General features: G+C 46.0%; 1 protein-coding gene and 1 long non-coding RNA gene across 4 annotated transcripts in view; one reads left to right on the forward strand and one right to left on the reverse strand.

Moving 5' to 3' along the window:
* Positions 1-10,840, reverse strand: part of LOC123030952 — a 39,998-nt gene extending 29,158 nt beyond the window's left edge. Inside the window, exon 1 of the long non-coding RNA XR_006416199.1 lies at positions 8,811-10,840. This is a non-coding gene — a long non-coding RNA (uncharacterized LOC123030952). The remainder of the gene's footprint in view (positions 1-8,810) is intronic.
* A 2,566-nt stretch (positions 10,841-13,406) lies between these two features.
* ATP2B4 (ATPase plasma membrane Ca2+ transporting 4) overlaps positions 13,407-15,743 on the forward strand; it is a 167,728-nt gene continuing 165,391 nt past the window's right edge. For 2 of the 3 annotated variants that reach the window (XM_044445354.1, XM_044445335.1), the window contains exon 1: positions 13,407-13,936. The gene's annotated coding sequence lies outside the window, so the exon portion shown is untranslated. The remainder of the gene's footprint in view (positions 13,937-15,743) is intronic. The other variant, XM_044445319.1, reaches the window with a different exon arrangement.

Genomic DNA, 15,743 nt, shown 5'->3' on the forward strand with positions numbered 1-15,743 from the left:
CCCCATTCGCCGAAGCCTCGGGGCGGCTCTCTTCCTAGTAGAGGTACTTGCCAGACAGAGGGTGTAATGGAGGCACGATATCTACATCCCTTATTAATGTTATAAGAAAAGATTTGTTCACATGCACAAATATGGTTCATTCCTTTTGAAAGTCTCTCTGTGCCTTTGACATATCTTCCTTAAATGCCCTGCTATTACCATCATTAATCATAATTACTGTCAGCAAAGGTAGTGGTCAATACAACAGTACCTTTATCTCGGAGGAGTCTTTCAGGAACTACCTTGATACAAAGGTCAAATATGACGTTTACACAGAAGCTTTTCCATACTGTGCTGGCTGAATCCCTTTTTAGTCAAATAAGCAGCTCAGAAGACATGGTTAGACTAAACTTAAGTATTTTCAAAGTGCCACTGGTTTTGCTGAAATCAGTAGGCCTTAACTTTGCCTTGTCACAAAGGATCTTGAAGTTATGGCTGTTACCCATGGAGTCTGCCTTTGGAACCAGGGCAAATTAAGTTCATGGGACTTAATTTCAAGTACGTAAGTTTAGAATCAGGAAGCAAGAGATCGCAAGCCTTTCTTAAAGCAACTTTTTAAGCCAAACAGTCAAAGCCCTTTTTAATAGGCTGTCTACAATTTTTGTCAATTTAAAGTCAAGGAGCACATGTGCACACACACAGGTGCCTTGGTTTTTTGTTCAGGACTGACTCTGCTCTTGGGCAAAGTCTATATCTCAGATGGCAGATGCTGAAGGGTAGCAAAAGAGTGTGTAGCACAGCCCTCCTCTGAGTACCCTGCTCCTAACACCATCACGACAGCAGTGCCCACTTTTTGCTTGCTTCATCAAGTTGCCCACCTCATCCAGTTGCTTTCTCCTGTTCCATTGGAAATTCCCCCAAATGAGCCCACTGCTAAGTCAGCATCTAACATATTAAAGAGTTCCTTGTTGTGATATTTCTTGAAGAGGCAGCTAGGACTCAGCCCTTCTCATACTCTGGCTAGAAGCACTGAAGCAGCTAGATCTGAGGATAAAGGAGGAATGGAGGCCTGCCTGGAAGGACCATGAGCCAATAAGGGTAATCTAGCACGGCTGGCCACTGGGTCTCATCAGGAGGAGACTATGAAGTTCTGGGAGGGAGCTGGAAGGAACGGAGGAAAATGTAAGCTGAAAGAGGAGGAAGATTAAAATTCCCTTTGCAGTCATCTGCTCTTGGTTCCTTCGACAGGGAATCCGGAACCCCACAGCAGAAGGAGACAGAGGATTGCAGGTGTACCCAAACCTGGGCTTAGTATCTAGTGTAGAAGCTGTGGGTAAGCCTCAGCTGCAGTGAGGCTGGGAAGACAGTTCTGTACAAACAGGCAAGCCTTACCACAAGGAGCCTGAGAAGGAATGTCACCAGAATGGCAGGTACTCCATACAGCATGCTGGATATTTTTCTGATTTAAACCTGGGAAGAGGGTGTAAGTCTTTACCCTGAGCAAGAAATCCCCAAAGTGGCTGGTTACCAATGCAGTAACTAGAGGCAAAGACTTATGAATAAATACCGCTTGTACTCAATTCTAGAGTTTTGTGACTATAGAGGCCATGGAAGGGGGTGTACTAAATGCACCCTTTCTAAAGATGGGTGCACAAGTTGGGCATAACCTACTTCCATGGAAAAAATAGGGGAAATAGCCCTTCCCATACATTTCCTCTGTAGATTAAATTATGAATGAATCTAATGTGTCCAGTATCAGTGACCACATTTAGCTACTTATCTTTATGCAAAGGCAAGTATATCTGCCAGCCATACTCTCTCTAAATCACATTGCTACATTTTTCAACATTAAACAACAAAAAGTGCAACAAGTTTACTTGTTGCTTTTGCATGAAAAATACATTTAGAAACATGTTGCCAAACTTGTGTGTCAGTTCTTCCCTGTCCTATGACACTGACTCAACATCTCTGATTTTCCACGGATTGTAGCCAATTAATTTTCCCCTTGCACTCTTGGGCCAGCCTCCATGCAGCAACTGTAATACATTGTCCATTTCCTACAAAATGGATGAGGGAAATTCTCGCCACCGTGCCGTTGTGGCTACAAATGTGCTCTTCTTTCAATAAGCAAAAGGGAAAATACGACAAGAGCCCATTGACTATTTGCATCTTTTGCACACACGGCAAACTTTTTAAAGGAAATTAACCATCTGATTAGTTGTGCACGTTGTCCTTGACCCCCCCTTCAGTCCGCTGTATGGTTAGGGAATACTTAGTATGCTCGTGCATGGCATCCAGGCAGCGCCATCCTCTCCAACAACATCCCTGCAGAGCTGGCGCTTTGCATGGCAGTTAAAGGAGCATGCACAGAGTTCTGTTCCCTTTGTGCATGCACAGCTTCACTCCGGAACAGAAGCGAGGGAGAGTTCTGGTTGCAGTGGACTCAGAGACTGTGTGGCAAGGCAATTTATTTGGGGCTCAGGGAGCTATGAGCTGATGTGGGGGCAGACTGGTGGGGCTCTGCGCCCTGCCCTGCCCTGGGCATATATACACTGGGATTCAGGGGTAGACCTCTGAGTGATTTGCAGCGGATAGGCTGAAATTTCCAGTTCCAAATTTTTAAACAATGGCAACAACAAAAGCATGCCTCCTGGCAATTATCCTGCTGAACATAACCAGGAGGACATTTTTGTGTTGAAGGACTGTGTGCTGCTCACTCCTGGTACTCAAAACATCTTTCATGGTAATTGTATGCCTGGGATACCTGGGTTCAGTCGGGTAATCTCAGAGTTCTCAGCAAAAACAACAGTACTGATCTGGCAAGCCTGAAGCCTGCCCACCTTGCAGCGTGTGGTGGGAGTAACAGGAATACTCGGATTTTCCCCCACAAGAAACCTGTAATTTGTGGCCTGCAAGAGAAGCACTATCTTGAAGAAAGATGTCTAGATGCAGCCTATCAACCAAATAACAATTATTGTGTAAAAATATCCTTGCCTGGAAATAGATTTATTTCCCCTGTATACTTGTGTTGAAGGTAGGGTAGGCAGATGCAAAGGGCTTCTGTACCTTCAATAGCTGTGCAAACATGGAAATTTCAGCAGCTTTATTCTATCATGCAAGCTGAAATTCCCTTTTCTATACACCTGTTGAAGGTGCAGGAACCCTGTTTTTTCTTGCATTTGGCCACCCTACTTGGTAGCATTGCTGGCTACCCACTTCCCCTGTTGCCACTAGGCCTGACTGCTCCACTGTCTGTTATAGTCAACAAGAGCTTCATCTATACAAATTATTTTCATGGCATGAAGATAAATATTAGCTACCCCCACTAATGTCTACAGATCAAGTTCCTATTAAAAGCACAGAGGCAATGGGCAAACCTACCAAAGGAAGAACAAGATCATGGTCCTTTACCAGGAAATGCAAGTTGAGCGGGAAAAAAACCTTCTCTTTCAGTAGCTTGCTGTTACTTCATTTTTGTAAGTGATGTTGAAATAACATTTTTTCATCTATCTTATGATATATTGGAATGACTGAAAGCTGCAAGAGGCTAATTTTGCATTTTATCAAGGGCCCAGCTGGAAGTTGGGTTTACATTCATGTTGAAATAATGATGTGCCTTTTCAACAAGAATTGTGAAAGGTGCAAAAAGAACAAGAGTTGAAATTAAGCAACCAGTACTTCACCAAAATAGCGGGGAATAGCAGTCAGAAAATAGTATAGAAGGAGATGTCACACTGCAAATGTGCTGAATTTTAAGTTACTTCAGTGTCACTTGTGAAGATGCCCTTAGTTTTTGTGCTCTATTGAATTTTTTGCCTAACTGGATTATGTACTCTTACTATGTTCACACTCATAGTATTCTTGATGAATGCTTACTTAGCACATGCATTTGAGCTTGTAAGGAAAGAGATGGGAGTTATCACAGGCCAGGGACTGGTTTTAGTGAACTGAAATACTTCTCTTTGGTTGCAGACAGAACCACCATTCAAAATGTTCTTGACAGGCTGAAACACCAGACTGAAAAACCAACATGATGAAATGCAACAAAGATAAATACAACTCCTGCATTTAAAGGCAAGAAATCAAGGGCATAAGTACTGGCTTACTTTCCAGGTAACTTGGGCTACATTCACGGAAATAGTATGCTAGTTCCCCCTGTCCAGGTCATGAGAAATAAGAAGCCCTATTCAGTTGTTCTCCTTGCCTTAAAGCCAGGAGTGGGAAACCTCAGTGGGTCAAATCTGGCTAGATGTTCCTGCTCTTTGCAAGAACCCATGCTCCCCTTTCCCACTAAGCTGTCAACTGTTTGCTATTGTTCTGGCTCTTCGGCTATTCCCTGCCATTCTAAAAGTCTGTTTGCCTCCTCTAAGGTGTACCGAAGTCCTAGGGTGAAAGATACTTGCATGTGTCTAATTGTATTCTGACCCTGCTCTCTTTGCTTCAGGGCCTGACCACCACTAGGATGCAGCTGGAAGAGGTTCTCTGGTATAAGCACTACACTTGAGAAGGAAAAGCAGGGATGTGTCCTCATTCGCCCTCCCTTTGCCATTCCTGCTGCGCTCTCCATCTGAGAGGGCTTCCTCTATCCATGGAGGTCCTCCTTGCACTTTTAGAACTCTGGAAAACAAGGATACTAATATCTGGGGGAGTGAACAGTTGCTCTCTGTGCATAGAGGGAAATGAAAATGAGGAGAGATGGGTGGAGCTGGTGTGCTTATCTCTGTTCCCCTTCTCTGCACAAAGAGAGCAAGTGAGTACAGCCAGAGTTTTGTTCTTTTCAGGCTTCAACTGTATACTGTCTCCAGCTCTGTAGGCTGCATTTTATGAATGATATTAACTACATGGAGTGTGCCCAGAGAAAGGTGAAAGGTCTGGAAACCAAGTCCTATGGGGATCCATTGAAAAAGCTGGTTATGTTTAGTCTGGTGGGACAGATGAAAGCAGTGTGCAGATATCTGAACCACTGTCATGAAGAAGAGCCTGCATTGTTCCCAGTTGCTCCAGGGGGCAGAACTAGAACTGATGGGTCGGAATGGCAACGAAGCAGATTTTGGGTGGATGATAGGAGAAGGAAGCTTCTTAGATTAGGGTTTTTTGATTGTGCAACAGGCTGCTTCGGGAAGCAGGGGTTCTCCTTTATTGGAAACATTTAAACAGGCTGGACAGTCAGACAGGGACGCTGTAGTTGTGTCCTGCACTTGGCAGGGGCTGGGGGTTGATAATCTCCAATATTCCTTGCAACACTGTGACCTAGACACTCATAGAATACAGTAGGTAAAAAGGAAGCTATAACCTTTTGATGCTGCAGATGTTATGCTGGCAAGTGTATCAGCTGGTCAGTAGTCTGCCTGCTAGGAGAACTTAACACAAAAACAAAATTAGATTCGGCTCAACAAAGCTAATGTGTAAATTCCAAATCAGACAAATTGACAAAAACATTGGCATCATCTTTCACATGAGTCATGCTGGTGAATATACTACAAAGCAAGCATACTTGTCTAATGTAAGTCAAATATTTCTATAATTTTGTCACAGGAGGAAGTGTGTGTGTGGGGGGGTGTTATTGTGCAGACTTGCAAACAAATGTAAAAATTAGTCAGAGCTAATAGGGACATTTCATAGGCAAACACTGGCCTAGTTTTATTAAGTCTTATTTGTTTCCAGAAATTAGTTGGATGCTGGACTTGTTCAGTCCCTAAAAACTGAGCAATGATTCCACCTGTGGTCACTTATTTAGTTCTCAGATGAAACAAACACCTGAAGATTTCCTGATAGGAACTCTAGGAAGGCAAAACGCTCAAACTTTATTGTTGAGTACCTTCTTTTTAAGGTACTCTAAGAAGCAGGACAGCATTGCAGAAAGAAAATGGCAATCACTTAACTAACTTCTTGCCACTTCTTAGGGTTATCCAGATACTCAGACCTGATTTTTTTCCCATAATCATAGGCATTTCTATTTCTGCCCTATCTTTTTTTCCCTATATATAGTAAAATATATTCAAGAGGAGAGAAGGATAAATCCACACCAGTAGTACAGCTAAGTAATTTTAAACCCTGGATATAATGACTTATGCCCCCCACCCTTCAGATGGGACCTTACTTATGAAGCATACAATTAGCCTTTATTTCAGCTATTTCATGCATTGATGCTGCTCCTATACTCCTGGTTATTGCAGCAGCAAAACTTTGCCAACCTGATTTTAAAAATTGGTACAGCTTTACATTTTAAATTCACTTCAGTCACAGTACCAATATGATTACATGAAAAAACAGAATTTGTTTCTGTACCTGTTTCTGTATTTGTTTCTTGGAGAGGTCATTTAGGGCCTTGCGTTACTGGTTCCCAAGTTCTCTAGACAAATTTTACCAGAACACACCCATGAGAGGGGCATTTAATTAACCACATGCCTCCCTTTTAAAGGCCAGGATGGAGACCTTTTTCACATGAAGGACTGTTGACACATGGGAAAAGTCATGTGGGCTGCATTCCATGTGCGTGTAGCCAGAGGCCAAGTGGGAATGGCTCCTGGCAATGCCTAACTCTTTTCCATCCCATCCATTCTCTCCCCAGTCCCACTTCATTCACAGCAGACAAGGAAGCAATTCCAGAGGGTTTAAACTGGAAAGCAAAAGTGAGCAACAAGAAATGAAGCAGAGAATGGGCCAGAGAACAGACGGTGCTGAGGAGCACATGGAGTTCAGTGGAGTATTGTATATGACCTGTGAAAACTAGATTTCCCATCTCAGTTTTAGGTTTCTGTAGTGCTACCTAGTTGTAAGCTGTCCAGAAAGCCTTATGGCTAATAGGGTGGTATAAAACTGAATAAATTTATAAAAACCTTTGGCACATATTAGCAACACCTGAAGTTGGACTTGTGGGTTGGAAAATATAAGTTTTTGATGAGCAGAGACCATTTGAAAGTGAAAGGAAAACACCAACACTGATTTCAGAATAAAATTTGAACTACTTTACTATGCGTATATCCCTCCATGGGCAGGAGGCTCTTTGATCCAGGGGTGCCTTCCATGAGCTGGGGAAAGGAAACAATGTTTGCTGATTCTGCCTTCCCTCTGTGCCCTCTCTTCTCCTTTTTGCTCTGGAGGTTTAGGAGCTCTCTTTAGAACACGAGACGGTGCTGGAGCTGAGAAGAAATAAGGGATGTGCAAATATCGCCCCCACCCAGGGCAGTCCTTTCCACTCACAGAAGCCTCTGCTGGATCAAAGAGCTTTCCATCGGCAGAGAGAGACAGTTAGATACAACCCAGAGCAATACTATGCATGTTTATTCAGACAAAGTCCAACTGTGTTCAAGGATAATATTCCAAGGTCAGAGGATTGCAGGATTAGACAAGTATAAAAATGAGTGCTCTTGCAGCTTTTGCAACATTGCTCACCAGAAAAAGGCTAGCTCTGTTATCCAATCTTGTTTGGCTTTCCCTATGTCTAAAACAGACGGTTTAACACCATCATGAGCATGTCTGTGATGGCTACGCTCTCTCTTGGGTTGCTGTCATCTCCTCTTTCATAGCCTGTACCTAGCTGATTATCTGCTTAAGCTATGGTGCTGGTGAAGGGCTTATCTGAGCTCTCTCTGCCCCAGAGTAGCTGTTGCATAGATCTGGAACAAACTTGAGAATGCAGTTTTTGTTAGTTTGATTGTTTGGCCGGGTGGGGGGACCCCTCCAAATCCTTCACATTTACTCCAAACCTGTCCCTTCAGCTTGCCTCATGGAAACATAGGAAGCTGCAATAATTAAAACAGGTCAAACTATTTCTCCATCTAGCCCAGCACTGTATTCTTAATTGGATCAGCAGGCAAGCATCTTTCATATCGCCTCCTGCCTGACTCTTTAAACTTCTCACAGGCAATCCTTTAAAGCAGGGGTGGGCAGCTTTGGGGACCCAGAGGTCGCTTTCCCCTAAATGTTTCTCTTGTGGATTCACTCCTGCTCTGCCAAATTCAGTGGCACTGAAGCACCTTTCCCCGCTTTTTGCTTCCAACACCATGAATTCCAGACATAGTGGTGGCAGCAGGGGCCACATCATAGTGCAAGGTCTACACTGACTGGAGGCATGGGGAATGGAAGCAGGAACTTCTGCGTGGAAAACGTGGGCTCTGCCACGCCTCCTCTCATAGCCTCCTATTATGGCCACTCCTGGAATTGTCATCCTGCTAAGTCACAGCTCAGTAATCAGGGATTTTCAGCATCAGACTCATTGAATGCATATTCTGCTGTGTTTTCCCATGGAAGCTGTGTGTCAGTAGTCACCATGACTGGGTCCCTAATAAGGTCTACAGACTGGCAGGTGAAGGTCCACCTTGAAGTGGAGATGTGACCCCACTCCCACTTTCCACCCAACACCAAGAAAAGCATAGGAGTTGTGCTCAGCTATTCCTTGGTGTGCAGGAAGATCATTCCAGAGAGTTACACTCTGCTCTCTGCTGCACTGCCAGGAGCCCCACTCAATGGGAAGAGTGAGATCATCCCTAGGCCCTTGCGCTGACACGGGGTGAGAGTTCCCTGCCATTTCTGCGCAGCACCAACCTGAGAAAGGAGCCAGGCCTGAGGAAAGGGAGCATTTCCACTGTTGCAGCAGCTGCTGCCGCTCCTTCACCAGCCTTCCTTTTTCCTTAACTCTGCCTCTCCCCTAGTGCTGGTGCCAAGCACAGATATAAGAGGTCACCCAAGTGCAGCTGCTAGAATGATCTCCTGCTTTGTGATAGGAGGGCTGCCTGGCAGCAGTGGAAAGCACCTAGTGCGGTTATCCATTTTGCCCTACCAGGAGTAGCTGAGGATAGCAAGGCAGCCAGGTGCTCACTTGCACTCACCTTCTGGGCCAGAGTAAGAGGGTAACTCAGCAGATGACGGTAGTATTGAGAAGGGATCCACACAGAGGAGGGCAGACTGGTTTAATTATGGATGTTAATGCTTCTGTACTGCTTTTCTGAAAGCCACCTGGGAAGGGTATCATTAAAAAAAACAGTAGTAAGATGACAACCTTTTTCACACATCATGACAGCAAGCTTATTAATTAACCAATAATTTACTGAGGTTGCATAACACCTGCATTTTGAATATGCAGCCTCTAATCAACCCAATCAGAAGCTGTCCTCTGTTCAAATTCAGATACTGTGGATTAAACAATCCAAAGTCACCCTAATTGTTATGTTAACTTTGGATTGTTTAAGCTGCCCAGACCCTATCTGTTCAGATGACTGGAAACTGCATATTAAAAATGAAATTTGCATATACCAAACCATTCTCACATAAGAGGCCACAGCCTCTTTGTGAGAACAAGGCCAATAAAAGCAACATTAAGAAACACAAAAGCTATTTTAAAAGTTAAAATATGTGTCTTGACCTACTTTCTGAATGCTGAAAAGGTAGGAACCAGTCACAGTCCCAAAGCGGGTACTTGCCAGAGTTTGGAAGTGACAGACGGCAAAACCCTTTCCCAGGAATCCAACAAGTGGGCCTCTATAAACATGTATGAATTTGGAAAGGTTCTCTCACTGATCTAATAACCAAGCAGGTTCCTCAGACAGCCAGGCCTTAAGCTATTTAGATGTTCACTTAAACAAACAACACGTCTTTAACTGAGTCATGAAACAAGTGGCAACCAGTGTAGATCTTTTCCTGTTGGTGTGATGTACATATAATACCATGCACTGACACTGGTGGCATTTTGCCCTAGAACCCAGCTTGCACTGTCCATTACTTGAGGCTGAAACTTTTCAAGGGATTAAAGAGCCAGCAGCACAACTGAGAACTACTTCATACATTCCATCTTTTAAAAAACTTGTACTGCTGAGTCAAATCCAGTCTTTGCCACCCACCTTCAATTCCCACCATCCCTTTTACAACACATCACTAACCAAAAAGGATCCTAGATTTGTCAAACATGAATCCATAAGTACCAAAATCTTCATTACGATATCTCTGAGGTGACCCTTTTTTGCTCTGAAAACCCCAAAATCAAGGGAGTCACCTGGTCATGATCAGCTCATCTCAGGCTATTTATTGGTCTGTACGAATTTCCAATCACTCTAGGGGAGCTCTGACTCAACATGGAAATACATTTGATTGTGAAATCTTGTTTTATCTTCGAAACTGCTGCGGAGGACTGTTTTGCCTCTCTGACTCCAGGAATCCAGGTGTCTTCCCCACAAATACCTTCAGGCTACTTTGGCAAGCTATTCCTGGAATGTAGATTCTTGATAAATCAACTTAAGTTTGCTTAGTTATTCTGCAAATCATTTTATTAGAACAACAGCTGACCATTTCTAATTGTGTGTCTACTTATCTTGTGAATAAACACATTCAGTTGGGTTCAGTAATTGGCCTGGTTCTTCTGTTGCTCTTATCTATTTATTTAGAATTATTTTAGACTGCCTTTAAAGGGTAAAACACTCTCAACCCAGTGTATAGGATAAAAACTATACAAATAATAATGGATATAAAATACTATTAAAATGTTTGATGTTTGAATAGAGATCTTTTAAACATTTATATTTTAATTGTGTTTTAACTTAGTTTAAATGCTAATATACATCATAAATCCATGTATAACAAGCCATACACTAAACAAACTATAAAAATAGCAAAAACTATTTACACCAGTAAAACCTCCAGCTCACAGATCTGGAGAAAGCCAATGGAAATAGGCATGTTAGTCTCCAGAGCATCCCTGAAGCCCCGAAAAGAAGGGGCCTGAACACTCCCTCCCTGATGTTACCTAATTCCAAATGTGTAGGCCATTCACGCACTAGACCAGCCTTCCCCACCTTTGTCTTTCAGACATATTTGGACTACAACACCCAGAATTCCTAGTCAATGGCCCTGCTGGATGAGAATTCTGGGAATTTCAGTCCAAATGCCTCTGAAGACCACCAGGTTGGGGAAGGCTGCATATGTGAACTGCCCAGACTGCTTTGGCTGTTGGGCAGTAAAGAAATTGAATAAAATTTGCTAGCTTGATTTTTGTGGACTATCCTCCAAGTTGCAATCCTGGATTAGCCTTGTGTTTAGACTAAGGTTTAGTAATCCTGTGAGCAGCAATAGTTACACCACCAAACTATGGAAAGCCTGAATTGCAGCCAGTCCTAACTCATTAGGTAGAAGTATAGATTCACATTTGTCACAATTGTACCATCTGCCCAAACATAATGTGGTGTAGTGCTTAAGAGCAAGAACTGGAACTCGTCACCTGGGTTTTAGCCCCTGCTCGGCTGTGGAGTCAACTGGATGGCTTTAGGCCAGTCACAGACTCTCAGCCTGACTCTCAGGGTTGTTGTAGGGATAAGACTGAGAGCTGGAGCAAAAGAATGATGTAAATTGCTCTGACTTCTTTATATAACAAAGACGAGATATAAGTCTAATAAAGTATGCCTGTGATAAATGCATGCCTTCAGTTATGGATATCATGCAGGTCTGTGTGCCAGGCTGTGAACACTGGTTATAGCCACCTCCTGTGTTCGTTGCTATGAAGCGTATCTAAGAGTCTTAAGAGTCCCCTGGGGTACCATACATAAGAGCAATGGCCACTTAATTAAACGAACTGGCTAAGTATTTTGTGCTTCATACACTGTTCTAAACTTACTTATTTTCACTGATACTTAAGCACGTTTCACATTCACACGCATGACTTGATTTCTCTATACTTGGTGACGATACACTCCAGAGTGATTCGTTCCCCCCACCAGATGCGCGCGCACACACAGATCCACACACCCTGAAAGAGCGCATTAAGTGATAGGACTATGTGGCTAGCCCAGCCTCCCGCAGTGAATGTTTGCATGGCAAAGGATGCGCCAATCTACGTGATGTACTTGGGCAGAGCTGCTCCACACACACAGGAATTGTGGCTCAATCAGGGCTCTTGTGTGGAGGAGCATTGTAAGCGCATGTGTGCAGTGCTGTCTGCATATGCTGGAGAGCCATTTCTGCTAGAAGAGTGGAGTGGGCATTGGTGGGCCTGTAACGAGGGCAGAGCAAACCAGCGTTCTTTAAATATAGTCATGCTCATGTGAACTGCACTTTGATGTCTTGTCACTGAACATGTGAAATGACTTCAATGGAAGCAGTATTTCAGGTAATGCAAGGAGCTATAACACCACAAGCAGATCATATGAGACAATCCATTCACACATACAAGTCACGGTTGCTTCATGTTGCAGAAATCAGGTGAGGGGTAAGCCAGTGTGAACTAGTCGTCATTTTCATTTTCAGGTATGTTCACTTGATCGGCACCAGATGCTTAATTTGGTGAGTAAATATATCAAAGCAACTGCTCCTGCAATCTAACAAGGAGACAAACTGTATCCTCGCACTAACTCTAGAATGTATCTCATTTAATTGTGCCACTCTGACAAGGAAGAATACAAGGATCTCCTTTGCCTTCGGGCATGACATTTTGCAGGCTTTTCTTTTTAAATAAGTCCATTATATTAATGGAAATGGTAGAAGTTTCAATGTTTTGCAAAGCATAGCACTGTCTTTTAGTAAACCACAACTTAAACTAATCTTTTTGATCTGGGTGGTAAGTTTCTGTATGACTAGACTGCCCATGTCTGAAAATGAATGGGGCAACACTTCTCTGCCTGCTGGAAGGGTTTTGTGAAAAGTAACCTGTCATCTGATTGGCAGCAATATGTTTGCCTTGAATATCAATTGGTCCAAAGTATAAATCAACCTGGTACCCTCTAGAAGGGTTAAAACTTCCACCATCATGCAACTAGTTGTAGTCCAATACATCCAGAAGGCTTGTCTAGATATTGTAAGAACAGAATGCTGTAATTATTTCCAAAGCCTCAGAAAAGAAATAACAATGATCTCTGCAGCTTTTAAAAAGATATTTTTGGGGAAAGTTTCTTTTAACATCTCTTCCCACTCCCGCCAGCCAGCCAGTCTGTCTCAGTCCCTGCAATCATATCATTTGCTTGCTGTCTGGTAAGCAGCAAAGCCTGGTAGGAAGGAAAAATGGTGGGTGGAAAAAAAAAGCAGAAGCAACTTTCCCCCCTTAAAGCTACCTTTTCTTCAAAGCAGCGAGGTTCAATAATCGCCTGTAGCATTCACCCATGCAGTAGAATAAAATAATAAAAAGCAAGCCCCGTTCCTGAGCAGCAGATCCGTTGATCTGCTCAGAGGCTTTCTCTCGCGAAGCATGCCAACGGTCAAGCGCCGGTAAACCCTCTTCCGGCGCTCCGCAGCACCGGGTCGCTTTACTCCCCCTTAAAAACCCAAGCCGGCAGTGCTGCGCCTGTTGCTCGCGAAGCCACCTTAAGAGAGGCCCTCCTCCTCTTCCACTCTCCTCCGGCGGATGGGGGTGAGCCTAGCCGGGCTAGGCAGTGGCGTTGCCATGACGAGCATTTTCTTCAGCTCTCGCTGCTCCGAGCAGGAGGGACTCCGCTCGCCAGAGGCTGGACTTAAAAAGAGAGCCAGGAGCGAAGAGGAGGGGGAACTCTCCGAGGGACACCCCACCCCCGTTTCTGTAGATTAATTACCTCCCCCCCACACCCGGAGTTTTAAGAAATCCTCAGCCTTATATAGGACAAGCCATCTTCCTTCGTCCGTGGCGCCCTTCCTTGTTCCAAACTTCGGGCGGCCGAGCGCGAGAGCGGCGGGTCAGGAATCGGGAGCTCTGCAGGCTGCTTCCCCCACACGCCTCCCTCCTCCTCTCCGCCCCCCTCCCCCGCCCCCGATGGAAATCCAGGGGGTTTTCCCGGCCTTTGGAAGACTGGGCTCCTGGAGGCGGAGGACAATGAGCAGGGGCAGCCGCCGCCTATGAATCGCCTGGGTCGCGCACAGCCGTCGCTCTGCTCGCCCGCTCCGCGCACGCGGTGGTAGCCGCTGCAGTCCCAGCCAAGGCGCAAGGTTGGAGCGGCCGGGCGCGTTTCCGCTCGTCTGGAAGCTGGCTCTCCGCGGCTCCTCGGCTCCGACTCGAGGGGCAGAAAAAGTAAGCGAGCGCTGTTTGTTCTCCTTTTTGATCATGATTAGGTTATTCCTGGGCCCGAGTGGTTGGGACTCCGCCACACCCCTCCCCCCGCTTGGCTGTAGAAAGAGGCAGAGAGCGGAAAAAACTGTTGCAAACGATATTTTCCTTGCCTGCTTCTCTAGCTTGTTTGCAGAAAGCAAACTTCAGCGAGGGGCCGGGGAGGAAGGAGCAAGGGAGGCAGATTTGGGTGGGGTGTTGACTTGATCCTTCTCCTTGCCTGCCGTTTCTCGAATACCCACCAGCCGGTTTCTCTTTTATTCGCCGGCGGAGGCGGGCGGAGAGCTTTGGGAAGGGAATGTTGTAGAGTTTTCCCGGCTATAATTAGCAGTGGAAAATTCAAGGAGTTTCTCATGTTTAACTAGATTTTAAATAAAGAAGCAATATTTACGGAGGAATCTCTGAGTGTGCACGGAGTGTGGTGTGTGACAAGATGGTTTGTCTGAAGTTGAGTGTCTGTTCGGTGTTCTCGAGAGCGTCGCCCGCAACACCAATCTGATGGGTTGGCGGGTTTGGCGGCTCTCTAATGAAGATCGGAGAAGAAACGGAGCGTTGCATTTCTTTGTTTTCCTGCATGCATTTTCTCTTTCTTTCAATTCATGATGTTGTCATCGGAACTTTGGAAATAATGCTGCTGCTCGTTGCATGCAGCAGGGCTGGTTTGCGCGTGTGCCCGCGCCGGATACCTTTATCTTCCTAAATCGCAGTTTCCTCCCAGTATTGCAACGTGCCTCTCCTGTTACCAAAGGTGCTCGGGGCGGAATTCCTTAAGTAAAGAAGCGCTCTCGCTGGCGTGGGAGATAACTTGGTTTAACGGATCGGGGAGAGGCGAGGGTGTTAGCAAGGAGGGGGAGAACATGAGTCTGTTAGTATGCCTTGTAGTAAAACACGCGGCGTCAGGCGTGTGCGGCTTGGGACTCGGCAGGCGCCGGCGCGGCACGAACAGCCCCTTGCACAGCGGGAGGAGGGACCCAATCCCGGTTTTCAGCCCCCTTGTCTCGCCCGGTTTGTTCTAGCAAGGGCGAGAGGACGGGGTGCGGGTGCCGCGTTGCCCGGGCCAGCTCGAGTCGTCACCATGCGGTGTGCTCAGCCTTCCCGGGCTTTAGCACAGTAACCTGATTATTTATCGGCCGGGCACACAATACTGGGTCTGTGTGTCACCGAGGGCCGTTTACCAGGCGTTGAATTTGAACAGGGGAGTCTCGTTCCCTCCTTCCTGCCTGCTTCCGCGGCAGGGTCGCCTGGTCCGCGGCGACAAATGGGCTGCTGGCTGCCAGACGGACAGATGCAGAAGGAGCGGGCGGGGCGGGGCGCGCAACATGCCAGCGCGCTAATCGGTCTCCTGCAAGGGGCGCGGCGGGCCGGAGGGAGTCGAGCCAAGCCGCTCCACCCCACCGCGCCTCCCGCTTCTCCCCATGCACCAGGCCGTGTTCGCGGCCGGCCCGGCGAAGGAGCGAGGGAGCTCTCGAGCGTTGGGCAACATGTGTTGCAAAAAAGCGGGGCGGGTGTGGAGGAATGTGGTGCCACTGCGGAGATCGGACCGCGGGGAGGCGGCGGGAGCGGGAGGAGGAGACTCCCAGGCCTCGTTGCACAGTTTGGACGAGGGCGGCGGGATCCGAGCGTGGAGTGCTCCGGAGCGGCCCGATTTGTTCAGAAAGGACTGCACTGGCGGGCATGGTGGGCAGGAGGAGGCCGGGGCGATGTCCGCATAGCTCAGGCCAGGTGGAGAAGAAGGAGGACGGGGGAAAGTAGGGGAAAGGGCACGCCTGTG

This window comes from Varanus komodoensis, unplaced genomic scaffold, assembly GCF_004798865.1.
Source record: "Varanus komodoensis strain SLA01 unplaced genomic scaffold, ASM479886v1 scaffold1, whole genome shotgun sequence".
NCBI lineage: Eukaryota > Metazoa > Chordata > Lepidosauria > Squamata > Varanidae > Varanus > Varanus komodoensis.